Source organism: Hemicordylus capensis, chromosome 1, assembly GCF_027244095.1.
Source record: "Hemicordylus capensis ecotype Gifberg chromosome 1, rHemCap1.1.pri, whole genome shotgun sequence".
Classification (NCBI taxonomy): Eukaryota; Metazoa; Chordata; class Lepidosauria; order Squamata; family Cordylidae; genus Hemicordylus; species Hemicordylus capensis.
Genome location: NC_069657.1, coordinates 444482736 through 444505385, shown reverse-complemented (window position 1 = coordinate 444505385; position 22650 = coordinate 444482736).

Genomic DNA, 22650 nt, shown 5'->3' with positions numbered 1-22650 from the left:
TGGGGGTGGTCTGGGTGCCCCAATTACCTAGGCTCTCGCCACCATCCCCCGTTGTGCTGCTACTTGTTCCTGCCCTCCTGACCCAGCCAGGGCTACCTTGCTGTGACTTGTTTCTGTGCCTTGTTTCACCCGCTGCCATGTTAACCCCAGGCACACAGGCGGGTTATTCATGCGGTTGGGGAACTAGGCAAATAACCACCTTACGTGCCTGGGGTTAATGCAGAAGCGGGTGAAACAAGCCACAGTGAGGTGGCTGGAGTGGAGAGATGAGAATGGGAATGAATCACATTTGTGACTCATTTACCACCCCCCTGCTCCTCCCACACCGGTCACTCCCGAATTGGATGTATCTACTATTAAAAGAGTGGGAAATTCTAGTTGGAAGAATGGTCTGACTCTCAGTGGAAAACAAGTCCACATGTTGAACACTTCTTTACTTGATTGTGCGCCAATGATTTCCTAAAAAGCAGAAGAAATCATTCTTCTTATTGCTTTTTCTTTTCCTAGTGAACATAACACATCTTTTACTTTAAAATTAAAAGTGCCTGTATGCACACTCAAGACATTCCTCTCCTTGTCATATATCCCAAGCAGTAGGTTTTTACAACTGCGCTGCACTATTAGTACCTGCCCCATACCCATATCTCAGGCACCGAGATCACATAAATGTCAACCACTGAGCATAAAAAGCAGTTTAGTGCTGGTTGATTGTGCCATAATTTTATAAGCCTCATTTGCATCTACTTTTTTTCTGCCTTCATTTATTTGCAGCTAGATTTCCTTGCAGGAGCTAGGTACACCCCGCCCCCCCCCCCAAACACACACTCCCCAGCTGTGTAAACAGACTCCGTTGACTCCACACATGGGTTTGGGTGCCCTTAATGGCACTTTGATGTAAGTTGTAATCTTCAAACTGTATGACAGAATTGGAAAATAATGGGTGAATGCAACCATTTTACACCAGCTATTAAACTGTAGCAGCTTTTTAAAGAAAACTTTCTGGGCTCTAAAATCAAATCAATCTCTTCAGGGGAAATGGCCATTGATTTCAACAGATGTTAGGGTGATTAAGGGTGTGTTGAGACAGTATAAGAGGTGTGTAGCTGCAACAAAAATATCAACCCCATGTTCCTTTCTCCCTGTCTCCATCATAATATCTAGTCTATTAAAAATTATGATGATGAGTTTTTCCCACTCCACCCCACTGACGGCCATTTGCAGGCATGGGAGAACACAAAGTATGTTGGTATCACCTGTTTTTTCTACTGCTGCTGCAGCAGAGCCACTGATACTGAGTGAGATAGACTAAAGGTTGGACTAGGTACAGTATAAGGCAGCTTCCTATGTTCCTACATATCACTTTACAACAAAAGTTCACAAAGTGCTTTACACAGAAAAAAACATATATAAGAAGATGGCTTCCTTCCTGTCCCCCAAAAGCTTATAATCTAAACAGAAACACAGGGTAGACACCAGCAGTATCACTGAAAGATAGGGACATTTGCTTTCTCCCTGCTAAATATAAAGAGTGTCACCACTTTGAAGGTACCTCTTTGCTCAGTTAGGAGGATCTGACTTACTAGATATTGCAAGGGAGGCCTTTGCATATAACACCAAATCGGAGGGGAAGGGGGCAGAGGTGCAATCTCATGGTTGTCTGAATGTGTGAAGCCGTCATTTCATCACAAAAGTGATCCGTGGTTAAGGATGAGCATGGAACCGGTTTGGAGGCCCTTTATGGGCTTCCGAAACAGTTTGAATGGTGGGTGGTTCTGCCTGTTTGATGGGGGGGTGCAGCTTCAAGAGTGGGTGAGGATGCACTTACACCCCCCCCCCCCCGCTGTGTTTCCCGCGCTGGGGCTCAGTTTCTGAAACATCCATCGGGGCTGCAGCATAACTCCCTGCCACCCCCTTCGCGATGTTTTCCGGAAGTACCCAGAAGTAGTGGATGCGTCTGCGCATTAGCGTGCCTGACATGTGTGCTCACAAGTGAGACGTGTGTGTGCTTGCAGTCACAAGTGCATCATGTGCGTGCTCATTCACAAGCGTGACGTACATGTGCTCATGCATGTCATGGGCAGGTGCATCCGCTACTTCCAGGTACTTCTGGAAAACGTAGTGAAGGGGGCAGCAGGGAGGTACTGGTTCTGGGCCACCCCAGCACCCCACAAGTGCAGGCTTCTGAAACCTCCATTCTTCCCTATGGAGAAACACCTTAAAGCCACTTGTGGGGTGCTGGGGTGGCCCAGAGTGAGTGGTGGTCTAGTGCAGAGGGTGCCAACCACCCCCATGGGTTGCTAACCCATGGGTTACTGGGTTTTGTTGTTTCTGAAGTGTTCTGAGTGTAGATTCTTTGGCAGCATATAAGATTTTCAATGACAAACCATGAATCCACTCTCATTGCTAACCTTAAAGACACATAAACTTCAAAAATCACTTAAAAATCAGCCCTTTGCCCAATTCCTTTCAAATAATTCTGACAGCTTCCTGCCCCCCTTGGGCACTACCACCCACCACACTCTGCTCTAGGCCACCCCTTTGCCCCCGACGTGAAGCTATACATTTGCTGACACCTCCATGCTTCTTTATGGAGAAAAACCTTAAAGACGCGTAAACTTCAAAAATCACTTAAAAATCAGCCCTTTGCCCAATTCCTTTAAAATAATTCTGATAGCTTCCTTGCCCACCCTAGGAACTACCAGCCACCACACTCCACTCTACGACACCCCTTTCCCCCCGACGTGAAGCTATACATTTGCTGCAATCCTAATTATTCCCTATGAGGAATTAAAAAATATTTTAACAATTCACCAATAATCAGAGGAGTGTCCAATTGCCTGGGAGTTTTGTGGGTGGTAGTGACCCCTGTCTGTCTACCACCCACCCCGCTTTTGTGCCCTTAGGTGCTCCACAATAGGGGATATGGACTGGTTTGGGTCCCATTATACTCTATGAGAAAAATAATTGAAAATATTTCAAATATTCATAAAAAATCATAGGGGTGTCTGATTGCTTCAGGGTTTGCATGGTTGTTGGCACCCATGGGTGCTCCACAATAAGTAATAATGGGCTGGTTGGAGTCCCATTATATTCTATGAGAAAAAAATAGAAATACTTTTCAAAAATTCATAAAAAATCGTATGAGTGTCCAATTGCTTTGGGGTTTGGGTGGCAGGTACCCCTGGGTGCCAGCCATCATCCTACCAATTTCTGGATGTCTGAACCGGTTCAAATCGAACCTCCCCCTGGTTCGGTTCGAATTCGAACCTGCAGCTCGAACCTGATGGCTGGTTTGGTTCGAATTCGCACCTTCGAACCACCCTGGTTTGAATTCGAACCGGTTTGAATTCAAACCAGTTCGCACATCCCTACACCATACTTATGGGAATAACCATCCATCTGGAGTATTATTCAATCAAATCACAGAAGAGATTCTTCCTGGATGATTATGGCACATACTGTTCTGGAGCAGACCACTCTTTCATCAGAGAGAAAGGCCATGGAGACACATATTATTTATTATTATTATTTTACATTTTATATTCCACTCTTCCTCCAAGGAGCCCAGAACAGTGTATGACAGACTTAAGTTTCTCCTCACAACACCCCTGTGGTTAGGCTGAGAAAGAAGTGACTGGCCCATAGTCACCCAGCATGTATCATGCCTCGGGGACTTGAAGCCAGGTCTCCCTGGTCCTAGTCCAGCACTCTAACCACAGCACCACGCTGGCTCTACATATGCACTGCAGCCAGAGGACTGACATTGCTCAGCCCCATTGCTGGATCCATGCAAGCCATAGGGAAGGGTGCCACATCAGCAGCTTCCTAGGTCCCAGTGACCAGCCGTCAGCAGAAGTGAAAGCGCTCACTCTGTCAGTCTGGTCTCTCCTCACCCATGATTCTCCACTGTGGCAGGTCTGCATACTCTGCAACACCGATCCAAGCCCTCATGACCTCACAGCTTCTCACAAGGGCCTGGAGGTGGATCCAGTTTTCCCCAGAATGCACTAGAGGTGACAGGACATTGTAACGCAGTATAATTCCCCAGTGCAATTACAGGGGGTGAAATGATGAGTAAAGAAACCTGCTGCTGTCAAGAGTTACATCGATGCCTGCTATCACTGATTATTGCCACTACCACCAGGGAAGATTACAAGAAAGATCAAAGCACTAATGCTTTCCCCAACAGCTGACTACAACCTCTCACTGCCACTCCAAATTGCAATGAGGAGTGACACTACATCACTCCAAATTTGCTTTGCAATTTCAGTTTAGGTGAAATTTGGTGACGGTCACAATCCATTTCTTATCTCAGTTTGACCACAATCCATTTCTTATCTCAGTTTTGGGGGGAAATAAATGTATGTAGAATGCTGTTACGTAGGGCTCTTAGAAAGCTAGCCATTACACCTAGATAACGTTTCCAGTATAAGGTCTTGACAGATGGCAATATCTAACCGCCCAGAGAACAATTTGTCATGGGACGGCTAACAAAGTTTGTTTATGTTTATTTATTCTATTATTTACTTTTATTTAAATTATATCTACCTGTAAGAGTGGCACAAACACAAGGGTGATGTACAGGGCTTCTGCCTCTCACTTTATCCTCACAACAACCCTGTATGGTGGGCTGGGGGAGCGATGATAACTAGTCTAAAGTCACAAAAGGAGCTTCATGGCTGAGTGGCAATTTGAACCCTGCTTTTCCAGATCCTTGACCACTATGCCTCAATGGCTCTAAGACATGAATAGGGTGCAACACTCTTTTCCCCCTGTGGCCAAAAAAGCAAGACAAAGAAACAAAAAACCAGCCCTGGCTACCATCCTGACTAATGCTGCACTTGCACCATTAACAAGGTTGTTCTTGTGCAGGAAGACCACATAGCTATGCTAAATCACAGGAATTGCCAGTATTACACTGTTGTGCCACTGCACAAAAGTTCCCTGAAAAACACATCAAGCATGCCACAGGTTGAGCACCTTGTCATGCAAGCACAAACATGTCTGGAGTATCAGTAACCCTAGGCGGAACCCAGAGCCCTCCCCATGTTGCAACCCATATTTGTTCCCCATCTGAGGATCTCCAGCTTGAAGCTGGCATGTCTTCAGTGATGTGTCCACTGCAGAAGGGGACAGAGGAGAGTGGAGACACTCCTCCTTTGCTCCTGATTGGCTGGCTGCACACTGAAGCTCAGCGTGCCCCTCCCCTCAACCTGACTGACAGGCTTCAAACCATTAGCACTGAGTACTCCCATTGAAATTAATCAGTACTTGTCCTATTAATTTCAGTAAAGCTGCTTATGAGTAACGTAGTTTGGATGTAAGCCAGTGACTGGAATAGCCTGTCTTATTACTGTAACATTTAAATTTATGTACACACACACAGTCTCATAAGAACAGACCTGCTGGATCAGGCCCAAGGCCCATCTAGTCTAGCATCCTGTTTCGCACAGTGGCCCACCAGATGCCGCTGGAAGCCCACAGACAAGAGCTGAGGGCATGCCCTCTCTCCTGCTATTGCTCCCCTGCAACTGGTATTCAGAGGCATCCTGCCTTTGAGGCTGGAGGTGGCCTACAGACATCCGACTAGTAGCCAGTGATAGACCTCTCCTCCATGAAGTTATTCAAACCCCACTTAAAGCCATCCAGGTTTTTGGCTGTCACCACCTTTCGTGGCAGAGAATTCCACAAGTTGATTATGCGTTTCAATGGGGTGCCTGAGCTGAAGTTTGAAGGTTTGTGACAGAATCGGTATACGTGCTAAAAAACACACCAAAAAAAGCTTGAGAACCCCACCATACTAGTCTGGAGCACCAACTTCAAACTTGGCACAACTAGCTATTGCAAAGCATTGTACTACTGTAACATTCTTGTGCAAGCACAGCATTAGGAAGGATGTCAGTCCAGATATCCGGGATTGTAAGAGATCTGTACAGATCTGTAAAATATTTTAGCACCTGCTCAGAGTAGGGGGAAGCTATTTTCCCCTCTGGACGACAGTCTTTTGTTTCAAATCGATGCCATTCGGGAAGGTCCATGGCCTTTAAAAGTAGGTCTCCAAAGTCTGCAAGGGGCTGAAAAGTTCTGAAATATGGAGAGACTGCTCTGGATGGCCCTTGGCATCCCAGATCATGATCCCATGGCCACCCCTGTGGTTAGCAATTATTCACATCCCCTCTGTTTCACTGATGTGGAACAGGACACATTGGAGGCCAAGATGCTCTCCCGGCTGGCATCCGCTCGTCAGCCTCCATCACAGTTTTTAGAAAACAAGTAAAGACGTGCCTCTTCACCCGGGCTTTTATATAAGATGACAGTTTTTACTGATGCTGCTTTGTGTTTTGCGTGTTACTGCTTTAATTTTTAATTTTTATGGTTGATTTTAAACTGTTGATTTGTTTTAACTTTTATATGTGTTTTAATTGATTTATGTTAACTGCCCAGAGATGAAAGTTTGGGCGGTATATACATTTGATGAATAAATAAATAAATAACATAGGGTTTTAAACGTTTAAACAGAGATATTATTTTTATATTTATATTTGACATCTGTAATTTTGGTATTTTTTAATTGCATATTGTTTTAATTCTATTGTAAACCGCTCTGAGATTATTTTAATAACTCTGAGATTATTTTAATGGAAAGCAGTGTAGAAATGGAACAATAAAATAAAATAAAAATTAAGTGTCTATTTGGTCTTACTGGGCTGTGTGTAAAATAGCTGCAAGACTCTGAAGACAAAGGCTATTTGCTCCATGAAGTACATGACTGCTGTAAAATGACAGGGTGGATATTTTTTTTTTAAAAAAATACAGTTATGCTTCATTGGTACTTTATTAGCTAAACTGCCTGAATATAATGGTGCTCTTGGGGCCATGAGCTGTCATCCTAATTCGTGGAGAGGAGAAACATACTCAGTGAAGTGTGGATGCATTGACTATTATGATTCTGGCTGTGCCAAGAACGAAGCTGATGAGAGATTCCAGTGCATTACGGACATACATTGTATTCAGATCATAAAGGCACAAAGACCACGCTAGACCAAATGACCCTCCCCCCATTTCAGATTGGGGCAGAAATTAGCTGTTTCAGGAGGAGAGCAGGAACTGCCCTCCATATGCTGTATTTGTGAGGATATTCAGCTTCTATGGGTAACCATGACTGGCTCACATTGGACTGGCGAAGAAAGGAGCTCCGTGATTTGTGCACAAGTTGGGAAATTGCTCCACTTATTTTGCAGCCAATCGGGGTCCTTAAGGGAGGTCTCTGTGGGGCATCTCTTGACTACCCAGAGAATATGAAGACAGGGATCATGAGTGCTATGAAGCTTCTCCAATCCCTGGCTACCTTTGACAGCTTTGTGAGGCCAAAAGAAAGCAGTTGTGGCCAGTGAGGGTAGCGCTGGGAGGTGAAACATCACTGCTTGAGGCAGCTTGCAGGTTTCATTCATTCATTCATTCATTCGATTTTTATACCGTCCTTCCAAAATGGCTCAGGGCGGTTTACAATTAAAACAAAACCATTAAAACCAATAACAGTTAAAACAGAAATATAAACAATATAAAACATCAATTAACAATTAAAACATCATAAAAACAATTAAACAATCAGAACAATTAAAACCCTGAAAATCAGATGTTAGCATTAAAACAATTAAAACTAATTAAAAACCCTGGAAGGCCAGGCCAAACAGATAGGTTTTAAGGGCTCTCCTGAAGGTCAATAAAGAATTCAGATTGCAGATTTCTGCCCGGAGTGCATTCCACAGCCCAGGAGCAGCTACAGAGAAGGCCTGTCTCTGAGTCGCCACCAAACAAACCAGTGGTAACTGGAGACGGACCTCCTCAGATGACCTTAGCATACGGTGGGGATCATGTATAAGAAGGCGCTCTCTAAGATTGGTTCTGCCCTAACATTAGGAGAGGAGAGCTGGTCTTGTGGTAGCAAGCATGACTTGTCCCCTTAGCTAAGCAGGGTCTGCCCTGGTTGCATGTGAATGGGAGATTTGAGGTGTGAGCACTGCAAGATATTCCCCTCAGGGGATGGAGCCGCTCTGGAAAGAGCATCTAGGTTCCAGGTTCCCTCCCTGGCAGCATCTCCAAGATAGGGCTGGGAGAGATTCCTGCCTGCAACCTTGGAATAGCTGCTGCCACTCTGGATAGAGAATACTGAGCTAGATGGATCTGTGGTCTGACTCAGAATATGGCAGCTTCCTATGAACCTGCTAATTTATTTTAAAGGCACCTCTCACCACCACCACTCCCCAGCACTGCCCTCACTGACCACTACTTAAAGGAGGAGGAGGAGAAGTCTATCAATGGCTACTAATCCGAGGACTATAGGTCATTCTCCAGCCTAAGAGGCAAGATGCTTCTAAATACCAATTGCAGGGAGCATCACCAGGAGAGAGGGCTTGCCCTTGTCTGTGAGCTTCCCAGAGGAATGGAAAGTGGGCCACTGTGTGAAACAGGATGTTCGACTAGATAGGCCATGGGCCTGATCCAGCAGGGCTGTGCTTATGTCTTATATCCTTCTCTGCCCCTCCTCATCACCACAGCAACACATTTTAAACTTCGTGGTGAGGGAGGAAGGAGCTCCATTCTCAGTGTCCTCACTTCCAAACTGAAGGAAGGCTTGGAGGAGCCAGCATTTCCCCATCCCCTCCCATATTAGGGGGCAGCATCAGCTCCCACATGTACCCCCTTGAGCCCTCCCCATTGCCACAGGGATAGGTTTTAAACTTCAAGTTCTCCAGCAAGGGAGGAAGGAGCTCCCTTCTCACTGCCGTCACTGGTGAACCTGAAGTTTACAAGATCCATGTAGTGATGGAAAAGGGCAGCAGGTCAGCCAGAAGTGGCAGGCAGGTGAAGTGGGGATGACTGTACTTGCCATCCCAACGTGGAGATGCCCCTAGAGGTGATTGCCTCACCCCACCTCATTAATAAGCCAATCACACAAGTCTTCTCACTCCCTGGCTATCCAGGACTAGGGATGTGCATGGAACTGGTTTTGCCAGTTCAGGCTCAGCTGAACTGGGTCCAATCTGGTTTGAACATTGAGCCAAACTGAGCTGGCTTGCGGGTTGGCTGAGCGGGGAACAGACTTTACAATATACTTGTACAGGGGAACTTTGGTGAGGATTCCCCTTTTCAAGTGAAGGGCATTCCCCACAGTAAATGTTATTCCATGAGAAAATCCTTACTCCTGATCACTGCATTCAGATCCAACGCTCGCAAACTGCCACACTCAGTCGAAACCAGCTAACACACTCTGAGAAAGAAGAAAAGAAACATTCTGTCAGGAAAGACTTGAGTTGAATTCCTTCCTCTGCACAGTGAGAATCCTGATTGAGTTTGGCATTCTAAACATGCAAACAGCGATTCGGTGTTTAAAGGCTGGTGACTTGGATGACACAACAAGGCCTTCATCTTGACATGCATGGATTACTCTGGATAGCCATGGGATAAGGGAGTCACTTTAGGTTTGTGAATCGCTGGCTGGTAGTAATGAAGGGATCCAGGCATATTCAAAGTGCGACACAGGTGAATGTCAAGATGACAGGAAGCCGCACTTATGTGGTGCTGGCCAGGCTTCCCAAGAAACTGGGGGAGGCAAAGCTTTGCAAGTTAATGCAGCTATTGGAAATCTGACAAAATGGCCCGACGCACATCAGTATGCTTTCCTTCCGACGGTCATTTGATAGCATCTTACTAAATTCTCTTTGGCAAGGTGCCTGGAAGATCTGGGGGAAAGGGGAGGGAGGCTGTTGAAAGCCGCAGATCTAATAAAAGCATACTGTGTAAAAAAACAACCACCCCAAACCTTCTTTTGTTAAAGATAGGAACAACACAGTGTTCTGGCTTAGTGATTAGAGCTATTGCATTTCCTTGTGTCTCCGATTTCTAACTCTGATGCTGTCCAAATATTGCTACTGAAGCTACCCAGGTACACACAAATAGGTGCATTAATAAAACTCTCATGAATTCTGAGGTCGGCCTTTTGTCTTGGTTGGTTCTTTAATCTGAGCATCACTGGCAGTGCGCTCTTTGTCAAGGTGCCTCAAGGTTGGGTCGCACATGCAGGTGCACCTCTTAGTTTTTCGACACTTGACTTGCTTTCAAAGAACGGAGGCCATTCACAGACAGCAAGAGATGCTCTTAAACTACAAATGAGGCAGTGCAATGGATACGGTGCTGAAGTTGGGCTGAAGAAACCTGGATTCAAGCCCACTACCTTAAGTGACCATGTCCAGTCCATCAGTAATTTCATGTATATATATTTATTGCGGAAAAATGGGATCACTGTCATAAGAACATAAGAACAGCCCTGCTGGATCAGGCCCAAGACCCATCTAGTCCAGCCTCCTGTTTCACACAGTGACCCACCAGATGCTGCTTGAAGCCTACAGAGAACTTGCGTTTTAGGCTGTACAGAAATGTATTAAATGAATGAATGAATGAATGAATGAATACAGGCAGGAGTTGAGGGCATGCCCTCTCTCCTGCTCTTACTCCCCAGCAACAGGTACTCAAAGGCACCCTGCCTTTGAGGCTGGAGGTGGTCTATAGCTCTCTGACTAGTAGCCATTGATAGACCTCTCCTCCATGAAGTTATCCAAACCCGTCTTAACGCCTTCCAGGTTGTTTGCTGTCACCACATCTTGTGGTAGAGAATTCCAGAAGTATACTGTCACAGTATACCTACCGTCATGTATACTGTGGTGAGATGTTTGGAAAAAGATAAAAATCTTATATCTATTTCTGAAAGGGCTGTAAATGTTATGATCCTTATGTATGTATAACCAGAGCACCTATGACCAAGAGGGAGGTGCCGGCAGACTTGCGGTAACATGCAAATAAATTGGTTTCACAAAAATCTGAAGGGGAAAAACCTTCAGAGAGTCAAAGTCTCCCCAGTTTGCCCCAATGTAACTCAATGGAATGGAATGTTCATGAACTTGGAGGACATTTAACAGACAACCAGGTGGGTGGAGCTAATGGAACTCAGTGGTGAGAAGTGGGGGAAGAAAGGCTTGAACAAAGAGTGGGAAACTTCTCAGCTTGAAGACTACTCCCTCAAAACAGTCACAACCCCTTCTGCTTCTGAGTGTGAGAGTTGTCTAAAACTTCATCAACCCCAGGCCCAGGCTCAGGTAATACATGCACACCAGGAATATACATTTTGTCGCAGGTGGTATACATTATATACATGTGGTATATAACAGTTGTTGTTGCTGCTGGAAAGTAGGGAAGTGCATGAAACAGATTTTGCATTTCATTTCAAGCTCAAAATGAAATGCAAAATACTTGAAATATTTCATTAAATAAGTAGTCAAGCCGGCTGTTTTGACAAAACAAACTTGAAATGTTTCAAGATTTTTGGCAACAGGGAACAATGGGGAATTTGAAACACCCCATTGTTCTCCATAGGTAGCCCCTAAGGATGCCAAAGTGGGTCGGGTGGTACAGTGTGGCAGGTGCTACCTACCACCCAAACCACAAAAGAGATGGGCAAGCAGGGAATTTTAAACAAATGTTTAACCTTTTCCTTGAAAAACACTGCAGAAGCACACAGTAAAAAGCAATCTCTATCCCTCCTGACAGACATTTCAAAGACCAAAAATGGCCAAAAAAGGAATCACTGACCCAGAATCCACTGCCAGCCACAGTACCTGTGCTGCAGTAACATCATTGGCAAGTTCCTCTCACACACACTTATGACTCCTTTATGATACTTCCTATTATGAGTTCAACAGCTGCCACAGCAGCACCCTTAGCTGCAAGCCATATACTCAACTAAAGCAACTTCAGCCACCTGAGTACAGTGCACCTTGCAATGCAGATTACAGAGCAGACCAGAGCGGTGAGCGAAGCATAAGTTAGTTTCAACTAAAGGCCAGACATGGAGCTCGTCACAGCAATCACCAAGACATATTACTTACACACACACACACACAGAGCTGCCACTGTCAATTTCTCACCACAGCACTATCTCACAAAGGAAACAAACCACAACTAAAGAAAGGAAGGCACCCAAGTTCTGCCTTTGTCAGTCTGAGATCCAGTAAAAACAGATAGTTATAGCAGCACTAGCAGAGCATATTATACTCAGTGGTGCTGACAAGAAAATAACAAAATCAAACCTTCCTTCCTTCCATCCCACCTGCCATGGAGAAACAGGAGGAGAGTACTGTAGACAATACTGAGCTAGATGGACCAATCCAGTGGTCTGACAAGAAGAATAAAAAAGTTGACTCTTACCATGAAAAGAACTCTTTATTCTCTTCTTCTCAAGCACATGTATATCCTATGCTATGACACTGCTGCCCGCCTGCCTGCCTGTGTCTGGATAACACCATGGTCTCAGATTGGTGCTGGACCCTGGCTGACAGCTGAACCCATGGGTCAGGGAACCAGTCCATCCTCTCATCAATGGCCATGGTGGCGACGTGTGTACATGTCTGTCAGCAGCACTAATGGGCAGACTGTGACACATCTGGTTTCGGGGTTCGCATGGGTGGAGTTTGGAGGTTGGCATGTTGGCAACGCTGCCAAGTCTGGCCAGACTTGGTGATGCGTTGCCCAAAACTGGATCAGCTCCAGCCTGCCACCAGCTCCTGCAGGTAGTGCAGAACACACTGCTCAACACTGCTGAAGTGTCTGGTGGGGTTCCTCACATCCCCCTGGCAAGGCACCAAGGAATCCCTCTGTGAACCATTAGGTGGAACATGGAGGTGGAATGCCCTTAGCCCGGTTTCTACAGCACATGAGAATAGCCTCCTTTCCAGGGACACAACCTCCCTGGTAATATAACCTGTGTATTAAACCATACTCTCCCAGAATTCACAAAGTGATAGTAAAGCTTGATTTGCAGAGGCACTGCCAGGTGTGTACAACCTATCCACCAACCTGCTCTAACTAGATATCCTAACTAGATATCCTCTCTCTAGCCCTAACTGTCCCCATCTCTGTCTCATCCAAGCCCTATCTAACTCTCGCTCTTTCCAGCCCTATCTGAAAATGTCAGTTAGCTCCAACTGAATTTTCTAGACACCTGTTTACTCCATTCCAAAGCCCCTCCCTTAGGAATTATCTCCAGAGGAGGTTCCTAAGTTTAAATTCAGAGATTCGGACCTCCATTTTGTGGCCAAAGTGGTTTGGGTGGTAGTGCCCAATGGGTGGAAGCTACCACCCAATTTTCAAAGAAATTGGACAACGTGGTGATTTTTAAAGAATTTTTGGAGTTTATGCGTCTTTAAGCTTTTTCCCTTAGGGCACCAGGGTGGCCCAGAGTGGGTTGTGGTGGGTGGTAGTGCCCAATGGGTGCAAGGAAGCTACCACCCAGATTTCAAAGGGATTGGGCAAAGGGGTGATTTTAAAATAATTTTAAGTTGGCATGTCTTTGGGGCAGATTTGGGGCAGAAAGGGGGTTTTGGGGGCAGAAGAAGGGGTCGGGCAGTAGTGCCCTAATGGGTGCCTGCTACAATCCAGATTTCGGTGAAAGGGGTGATATTTAAGAAATTTCTGAAGCTTTCCCCCCATAGGGAATAATGGGGATTTCAGCAGCCCCATAACTCCACTTGGGGGGCACCAGGGTGGTGTAGTTTGCACTACACCACCACTCACCACCAGAGTGAGTCATGGTGTAGTGCCCATAGGGTGCCAACCACCCCGAAACCCACAAGCATATGGGGCACTGGGTTTTGTTGTGTCTGAGGTGTTTGGATTCTCTGGTAGCAAATGAGAGTGGATTCAATGTTTGTCATTGCCCCAAAGATATTCCAACTTCAAAAATTCTTTAAAAATTACCCCTTTGCCCAATTCCTTTGAAATCTGGGTGGTACCTTGCATCCTCTGGGCACTATCCTGGTGCCCCGCTCGTGGAGCTATAAAGTTGCTGAAATCCCCATTATTCCCTAAGGGGGAACGCTTTAAAAATCCAATTTAAAATCCTCTTGGGGGGGCACCAGGGTGGCTCAGAGCAAGTGGTGGTGTAGTGCACATAGCGTGCCAACCACCCCCAAACCCACAAGTCCATGCGGCACTGGGTTTTTTTTGTGTCCAAAGTGTTCTGAGAGTAGATTCTCTGGTAGCAAATGAGAGTGAATTCAATGTTTGTCATTGCCCCAAGACATGCCAATTTCAAGAATTCTTTAAAAATCACCCCTTTGCCCAATTTCTTTGAAATTTGAGTGGTTGCTCCCACCCATTGGGCACTACCACCCACTCCACTCTTTTGGCCCTGGGACCCTTTAAAAAAAAATCCAAATCCATTTTGATTTGGATTTGGATTCGGAAAATGCGGGTACAAATTGAATCTGGGGTGATTGGGTCGGGGGGGAGTCAGATTCAGACCCAAAACAAATTGAGGATGTTTTGATTTGGGTACAAATAAAAATGAATACATTAATTCGTGCACACTCCTAAAGCCAACCAAGAAACAAGGTCACAAGCCAATTGGAAGCCAGTGCCAGAAAACCAATTAGAAAGAGGAAAACAGGCCTCCAGAATTATTTAATTGTTTAATTATTTATTGTATTTCTATACCACCTTATATAGAAATCTCCAGGCAGTGTAAAAATTAAAACATATAATTAAAACAATATAAAACAGTTAAAATTCATAAAACAGATAAAATATCAATAAATAAAAACACAATAAAAATTTAGATTTAAATTAAAAGTCTGGGAAAACAGTTACCTCTTCAGGCTGCTCCTAAAAGGAAACAGAGAAGGAGATGCTCTTATTTCAGCAGGGAGCTCGTTCCAAAGCACTGGGGCGGCCACAGAGAAGGCCCAGTCCTAAGTTAACACCAAATGAGTCAGCGTCAACCATAACCAGACCTCTCCAGATGATCTTAGTAGGCAGCAGGGTTCATGACAAAGAAGGCACTCTCTTAAATACCCTGGACCCAAGCCACTGAGCACTTTGTATTTTGCTCAGAAACATAGTGGCAGCCAGTGCAGTTCTTTCAAATTCAGTGTTATATGGTTTCTTCGCGTAAACCCAGAGACCAATATTGTGGCAACATTCTGTACCAATTGTAGTCTCTGAACTACATACAAAGACAGCCCCATGTAGAGTGCATCACAGTAGTCAAACCTGGAGGTTACCGCTCCCTACCAAAAAAGAGCCTCCCAATCTCTCACAATTTAAAAAAAATTTTTTAAGACACATCTCTTCACCCAGGCTTTTACTTAAATACTATTTTAATAGTTTTAACATTGTTTTAAAATATTGTTCTAAAATTTAAATTGTTGTAACTTTTTGCTGTCATTTATTTTAACTTTTTAAATTTTTTTGTTGTTATTTATTTGTTTTCACTAATGTTTTAACTTTCCTGTTATTTGTTGTAAATCGCCCAGAGATGTAAGGTTTGGGCGGTATAAAAATATGTCAAATAAATAAATAAATAAATAAATAAATAAATATGTGCCATTGTTTTAAGGTCATTTGTCTCCAGAAATGGATATATCTGGTGTATCAGCTGAAGCTGATAAAAAGCACTCATGGCCTCTGCCTCAACCTGATAAACCAGGGAGAGTTTAGGATCCAGGCACACTCACAGACTAAGGACTTTATTAGAGATGTGCGAAACATTTCGGCATCAAAACATTTTTTTACCCAAAAATGCCATTTTGGGGTGTTTTGTACATGAAATGAAATAAAGAATTAAAAAATGAAGAATTTTGTTTCTGAAACAAAATTACCTTATTTCAGAGCTGAAATATTTGTTAATGTTTCTTACCTCCATTTTGCGATCGAGCGAAGTCGTTCTTGTCAGTCTCCATTTTGAGCTATGACATCTGTTTAAATTTCCCACCCTTCAGGCCTGCAGATTGGCAGGCGAAAGCAGGGCTGGACAGGAAGCAGGGAGCTTCCAGAGCGGCAGGGAGCTTGACTTTGTCTTTGGTTGGGTGGTGAGGGGCATGGCCACGGTGGGGAGGTGGTGGAGGAAGTGGGTGGTGGAGATGAGGAGGTGGCGGTGGCTGTGGGCCCTGGCAAAGGAGGTGGGTGGGTGGGTGAAAATGGCGGGGAGGGAGGGAACTCGGTGGGGAGAGAACGCGCTGTCCGTGGAGGGAGGAGGAAGAGGGATCTCTGAAACAACAGGGAATGAACAGAATGGGGTGGAAAGGAGGGGGGAATTGGTGGGGAACAGACTGGGGAAAGAGAACAGAATGACGGGGAATGGACTGGGGCGGAAGGGAGGGGGGAAGCGATGGGGAAACTGGCAGCTTGCAATTCAGTTTTGGATTCGGAGCAAGTCGGCTCTGAAACTGAAAATGGGGCATTTTGGGAGGCTTCATATACAGCCAAAAACAAAATGCACACCCCTAAACCTGCCATCTCAGAATATTTAGAGTTGAAATGGGGCTGTTTTGTTTTGAGCTCAAAACAGACCTTAATTCTAAGGGTGATTTGATTCTAAGGGCATTTGAAACAGCTGTTTTGAGCTCCAAACCTTTTGCACATCCCTACTGGAAAGGAGGAGCATTCCAAGGCCTGTGAGCTAACATTTACCTACCTCTTGGGAAGAGACTCCCTCACCATTACACCTAGCTATGGATCAAACCTAGTGCATTCCACTCTGCATGTCTCCACAAACACACATTTAGAAGGTGGATGCACATAGAAAACACAGTCCACTGGATGGTTTTTCAGACTGGTTATCTAGGCTGCGGCATAGGTGTTCTGATGGTTTGTTTTGGTTTGGTTTTGAATGGGTTGTCACTGTTCACTCAAGCCTCACCTAGCCTTAATGAAGCATGAAACTGGGCTTGAGGATCTCTGATTGGGTGGGATTCTTTGGGGGTGGCACTTTCTCTAGGAGGAAAAGCGAGAGCACCTGCCGCTCTTTCATTTACAAAACAGCGAAGTTCATAACATTATGAGGCTGTTCTCAGATGCAGCCTAACCTAGGCTAGGCAAGCCCAGCCTGGGTTGGGCTGCTAGTGAGAACTGCCAGGATTGGGCCCAATCTTGGCAGGACAGTGCCGACTAGCCCAGCGTTTTAGCCCGGCTTTTATCTAAGGTTAAGGGAGCGAGTGCTCCCTTAACCAGGGCTTCCTGCTCATGTTTGTGAGCTCGGGCTGCTTCCAGCCTGGACACACAGATGGGCATCTAGAGCACCCATCTTCTGGGAGAATCCCCCAATCCACTGCAGTTGGCATGCATTACATTGTGGGATGCCCAGAGGCCGGGATGCGTCATCCCGGCTCTATGACAATGGATCATGTGGAAGCACAGATGGTGCTCCCACCAACATTTTGCCAGTCATCTGAGGGGAAGGTGAGTGAAGCCAAGCCCTCCCCCCACCTTCCTCCTCCCACCCCCGGGGGGGGTGTCGTATGTGAACGACTGCTATGTGTGGAGTGGAGAACGTGGGTAGATAATATATCTTCTTCTTCTTCTCTCCTAATATTAGAACTCGGTCATCCAATTACCATGGTGGGCAATAGATTCAGGACAGACAAAAGAAAATTGTTCTTCTTCATGAAACCTAGATTTAATGTATGGAATTTGTTGCCACAGGATGCAGTGCCGGCTAATAGTTTAGATGATTTTAAAGGAGGATTAGACAAATTCACAGCAAAGAGGTCTATCAATGAGGCTGTTCTCATGAGCAGCCAAGAACAGGCTTAGGCAACCAAGCGTGGGCTTGGCTGCCCATGAGAACCGCCAGGATTTATTTATTTTAATTAATTAATTAATTAATTAATAATTTGATTTAATAATTAATAATTTGATTTCTATACTGCCTTTCCAAAAATGGCTCAGGGCTCAGCCAGGCCCATGATCCAGAGCCAGAGATCCCTCCATTGCTCAGTCCCACCCCTCACAGGTCAATGGAACACCACCACCACCACCACTGCTACTACTACTACTCCTGATATTTATATACCGCTCTTCAACAAAATTCTCAAATTGATTTACATAGAAAAATAAAAATACAGAAATAAGATGGCTCCCTGTTCCTAACGGGCTCACAATATAAAAAGAAACAAGGCAGACACCAGCAACAGCCACAGGAGGGATGCTGTGCTGGGGCTGGATAGGGCCAGTTGCTCTCCCCTGGCTAAATCTTAGGGAATCACCACTTTAAAAGGTGCCTCTTTGCTCAATTAGCAGGGGTTAGTGTGACATTTCTCCCGAGGAGGGCTGGGTTCTAGGGATCCAGCACACAATTCCCACTAGGGAGTCACCACAGGAGCACTGCCACCAGAAAGGCCATGCCCAGTTACACCAGCAAATGTGTATCACTGGACTGGTAGCTCACCAGCTAATGCTGGAAGGGTCCCCAAGTGCAGTGGAGGGGTCACTCCGTGAGGAGGAGACAGAACGAAGGACAGCTGTAGGGAATGAGACTGAGTAATACCAGGAGGTTGGTGGAGAGACTTCCTAGAACTTGTTTAAGCTCCTCAGCCTCAGCTCTCAGTTGCTGGTCCAACTGTCCTGCTGACAGGGCTTCCTAGCTGCCTCACCGCCTGCTGTGACCTGGTTCATACACTTGTGGTCCAGGCAGAGTCCCACACACACAACTGTACATGTAGAGGGCACCTTCCAAGTGGCTAGATACTTCTTGTTTCGTCAAGTGAGAACCACTAAAAAATCCAAATACGCAGTCAATAAATCTAGTCAGAGAATAATAAAAAGCATCAAGGTAGAGAGGTATGATCAGGTTTCTTGAAAATGCAGAGGCATTACTTCTTGCTTTTGTTTCCCTGTTTCTCTGCTTCACTCTGCCTTGTTGCTACACAACTCATTTATTTGATTCATATAGAAGTAACAGCCGCTAGGTCTTGTCTCTCTGACATGGCCTTGCTTTCTCTGTAACCATGACACCACATTATTTTGAGTTTCTCTCGACAACTGCTGTTGCCTGATAATAAGAAGAGGAAAAGAGTTGATCTTCAGAACTCTAAAACCCTAGTGTGCACTCAGAAGGGGGATGCGACGGTTTACTTGTCCCAGTGCTACATCTTATTTTACATTTTTAGCAGCCCTCTTACTCAGGGAGATGGTTCTCATGAGCAGCTAAACCCAGCTTTAGGCAGCCAAGCCTAGGTTTGGCAATGCATGAGAACCACAGGGATCCATGCAGATCCCAGTGGGCCCACCATGCCAAACCTAGCACCGAAGCCTGTTTCTCTGATGAGGTTAAGGTTGCCAATGTGCTGTTAACCTGGCTGCAGGGGTTGGGCTGACACAGAGACAGGCGTCTAGAGTAGTGTTCCCTCTAACAGGGACTCCCAGATGTTGTTGACTACAAATCCCAGTATCCCCAGCTGCAATGGCTTTAGCTTGGGGATTCTGGGAGTTGTAGTCAACAACATCTGGGAATCCCTGTTAGAGGGAACACAGCTCTAGAGGGCCCATTCCCTGGAGGAATCCCCCAATGCATTGTGCTTGACACACGGTCCATTGTGGGACACCCTGTTGCTGGGACGTGTCATCCTGGCTGTCTGGGGATGGATCATTTGGGAGCATGGACAGTGCTCGCAGTAACAATCTCTCAATTGTCTGACAGAAAGGTGAATGAAGTGAAAACTCCCCGCCCCACCCGCCTGGCTTCCCCACCCCCATGTGATGTAGGAGTGTGCACGGAATCGGCTGGCCCGGTTTGGTTTGAGTCCGGACTGGACTCGAAACAGACTGATCAAGTTCGGTCTGGCTCCCATTGACACCCCCCCCGCCTGGTCCGGTCCGGGGGTTCCGCAATTTTTTAAAATATTTTTTTAAAATATTTTAAATACCTGTAGCCCCTTTGTGGGGGGGGCTTCCTGTAGGCCAGGGGGGGTCCGCAAAGGTTCCCCCTCCCCCCGCTGGCCTCTCAAATCACCACCATGGCAGAGTAAGTTGAGTATTTTTGGCCCTTTTGGGCCTCTGTAAAGGTGCGCTGCCGCCATTTTGGCCGCTGCTGCGCAGGCGTACATGGCCGTGCATGTGCAAATGACCTCTGCGAGGCTTGAGGCCATGCCAGGCCTCACAGAAGCCATGTATGCATGTGCAGTGGAGGCCAAAATGGCCCAAAGGGGCTACAGGTATTTTAAATATATTTTACATTTTTTTAAAAAAATCGCAGACCTGTCTGGAGGTTCGGTTCCGGTATGGATAGAATGGGGCAGGGGGGTTGGTTCGACCTCGAACCCCCAAACTTCCAGACCAAATCGCCGGACTGCCGGACCGGTCCGCACATTCCTAATGTGAATGACCTCAGGATGTCTTCTGGCATACTAAGAGGATTACTATCATGTTAGAGCAGAATAATCTAGAGATTCTGGGTACATTCTCACACTCCTCACCATGTTAGTTTAATGGGAATCTGAGATTCCTGAGGCACTTGCGCTTCCATGGAGCAAGCCATGAGAACCCAGAAATTACTCAGAATCTCAGATTTGATACTGCGGGAAACTACGATGAAGCTAAGATAGTCAATTCAGATTTGAATTTAGCTTTATGATCTTAGCAACCATCTATCTATCTATCTATCTATCTATCTATCTATCTATCTATCTATCTATCTATCTATCTACCATATTTTTATGTTGCCACAAACTTGTATCTCTGGGTGGTTTACAATTGAAATCATTTAAAACATTAAATCAATTAAAAAATGAAAATCATTAAAAAATCATTAAAATAATTAACCATTAAAATAATTAACAATAAAATCATTTTAAATTAAAACCACTAAAACATTTAAAATAAAAAACCATGGATCTAATTAAAAGCCTGGGTGAATAAATATGTGTTCAGCACCTTTTAAAAAGTTGCCAGAGATGGGGAGGCTCTTATTTCAACAGGGAGCGCATTCGAAAATCCAGGGGCAGCAATGGAGAAAGAACGTCCCCAAGTAGCCGCCAAACAAGTTGACGGTAGCCGCAGACAAATGTTTGCTCCATCATAGTTTCTTGTGGTGCAAATCTGAGATTCACAAAAATATCCCGGTTCTCATATCATGCTTTGTGGCAGTGCGCACCTTGCATTCCTGTTAAACTAACTCTGTGTGGAGTGTGAGAATCTGCCCACTATGTCTCATTCCATCCCAGCTTAAAATAAACAAGCTCAAAAGAGAAGATCGAAAGAGGTTGGAGTATTATGTTGTTGGACACCCTGACCTTTGATGAAAATGCCAGCTGCAAATCAACAGGATTTGCTGTAGCAGTTACTTTCCATAAGCAGGGTGTTGGTTAGGAGATCTTTCCACCCTCTGCCTCCCCCAAAGTCCCACTTAAGAACATAAGAACAGCCCTGCTGGATCAGGCCCAAGGCCATCTAGTCCAGCATCCTGTTTCACACAGTGGCCCACCAGATGTCGCTGGAAGCTTACAGGCAGGAGTTGAGGGCATGCCATCCCTCCTGCTGGTACAACTGGTGCTCAGAGGCATCCTGCCTTTGAGGTTGGAGGTGGTCTAGAGCCCTCCAACTAGTAGCTGATGATAGACCTCTCCTCCATGAAGTTATCCAAACCTCTCTTAAAGCCATCCAGGTTGTTGACTATAACCACATCTTGTGGCAGAGAATTCCACAAGTGGATTATGTGTTGTGTGAAAAAGTACTTCCGTTCGTTGGTCCTAGATTTCCTGGCAATCAGTTTCATGGTTCTAGTGTTATAGGAGAGGGAGAAGAATTTCTCTTTATCCACTTTATCCACACCATGCATGGTTTTATAGACCTCTATCATGTCTCCCCGCAGTCATCTTTGTTCTAAACTAAAAAGGCCCAGGTGTTGTAGCCTTGCCTCTTAAGAAAGGTGCTCTAGGCCCCTGATCATCTTGGTTGCCCTCTTCTGCACCTTTTCCAGTTCTACAATGTCCTTTTTTAGATGTGGTGACCAGAATTGTACACAGTACTCCAGGAGCGGCCACACCATCATTTTGTATAAGGGCATTATAATATGAGCAGTTTTATTTTCACATTGAGTCTACACTTTCAACGAGCTGTCCACCACGCAGAGGCGTAACTAGGGAAAACGGCGCCTGGGGCAAGCACTGAAATGGCGCCCCCCATGCCCCCCCTGCGCCCCCAACATACTACATTATACTTAGGTTTTTCCTCACAAGCGCCCACCGCCGCCGCCAACCCAGGCCACTGACTGGCTGCCAGGCGCCAGCAAAGCAAGGGGGGGCGCGGGTGGCGTGGAAGGGACCGCTTGTGGGGGAGGGGGCGCCGACGCGCTCCCTTGACTGCTGCAGCACTGCTGCACTGAGCAGGAAACATTTGTATTAACAAAAAATTAACAAAAAATTAAAAAAAAATTGTCATGGCGGCGCCCCCCACGTGACCAGAAAAGATGGTGCCCGGGGCACGTGCCCCCCCTGCCCCCCTATAGTTACACCTCTGCCACCACGACCCCAAGTTCCCTCTCCTGGTCAGTCACCGACAGCTCAGATCCCATCAGCGTATACTTGAAGTTGGGTTTTTTAAGTCCCAATGTGCATCACTTTACACTTGCCAACATTGAACTGCATTTGCCATTTTGTTTCCCACTCACCCAGTTTGGAGAGATCCTTTTGGAGCTCCTCACAATCCATTTTGGATTTCACTACCTGAAAGAGTTTGGTATCATCTGCAAATCTGGCCACCTCGATTTCACCAACTTGATCAGCCTTTAGCTCAGGGGCTCTTAACCTGGGGTCCATGGACCTC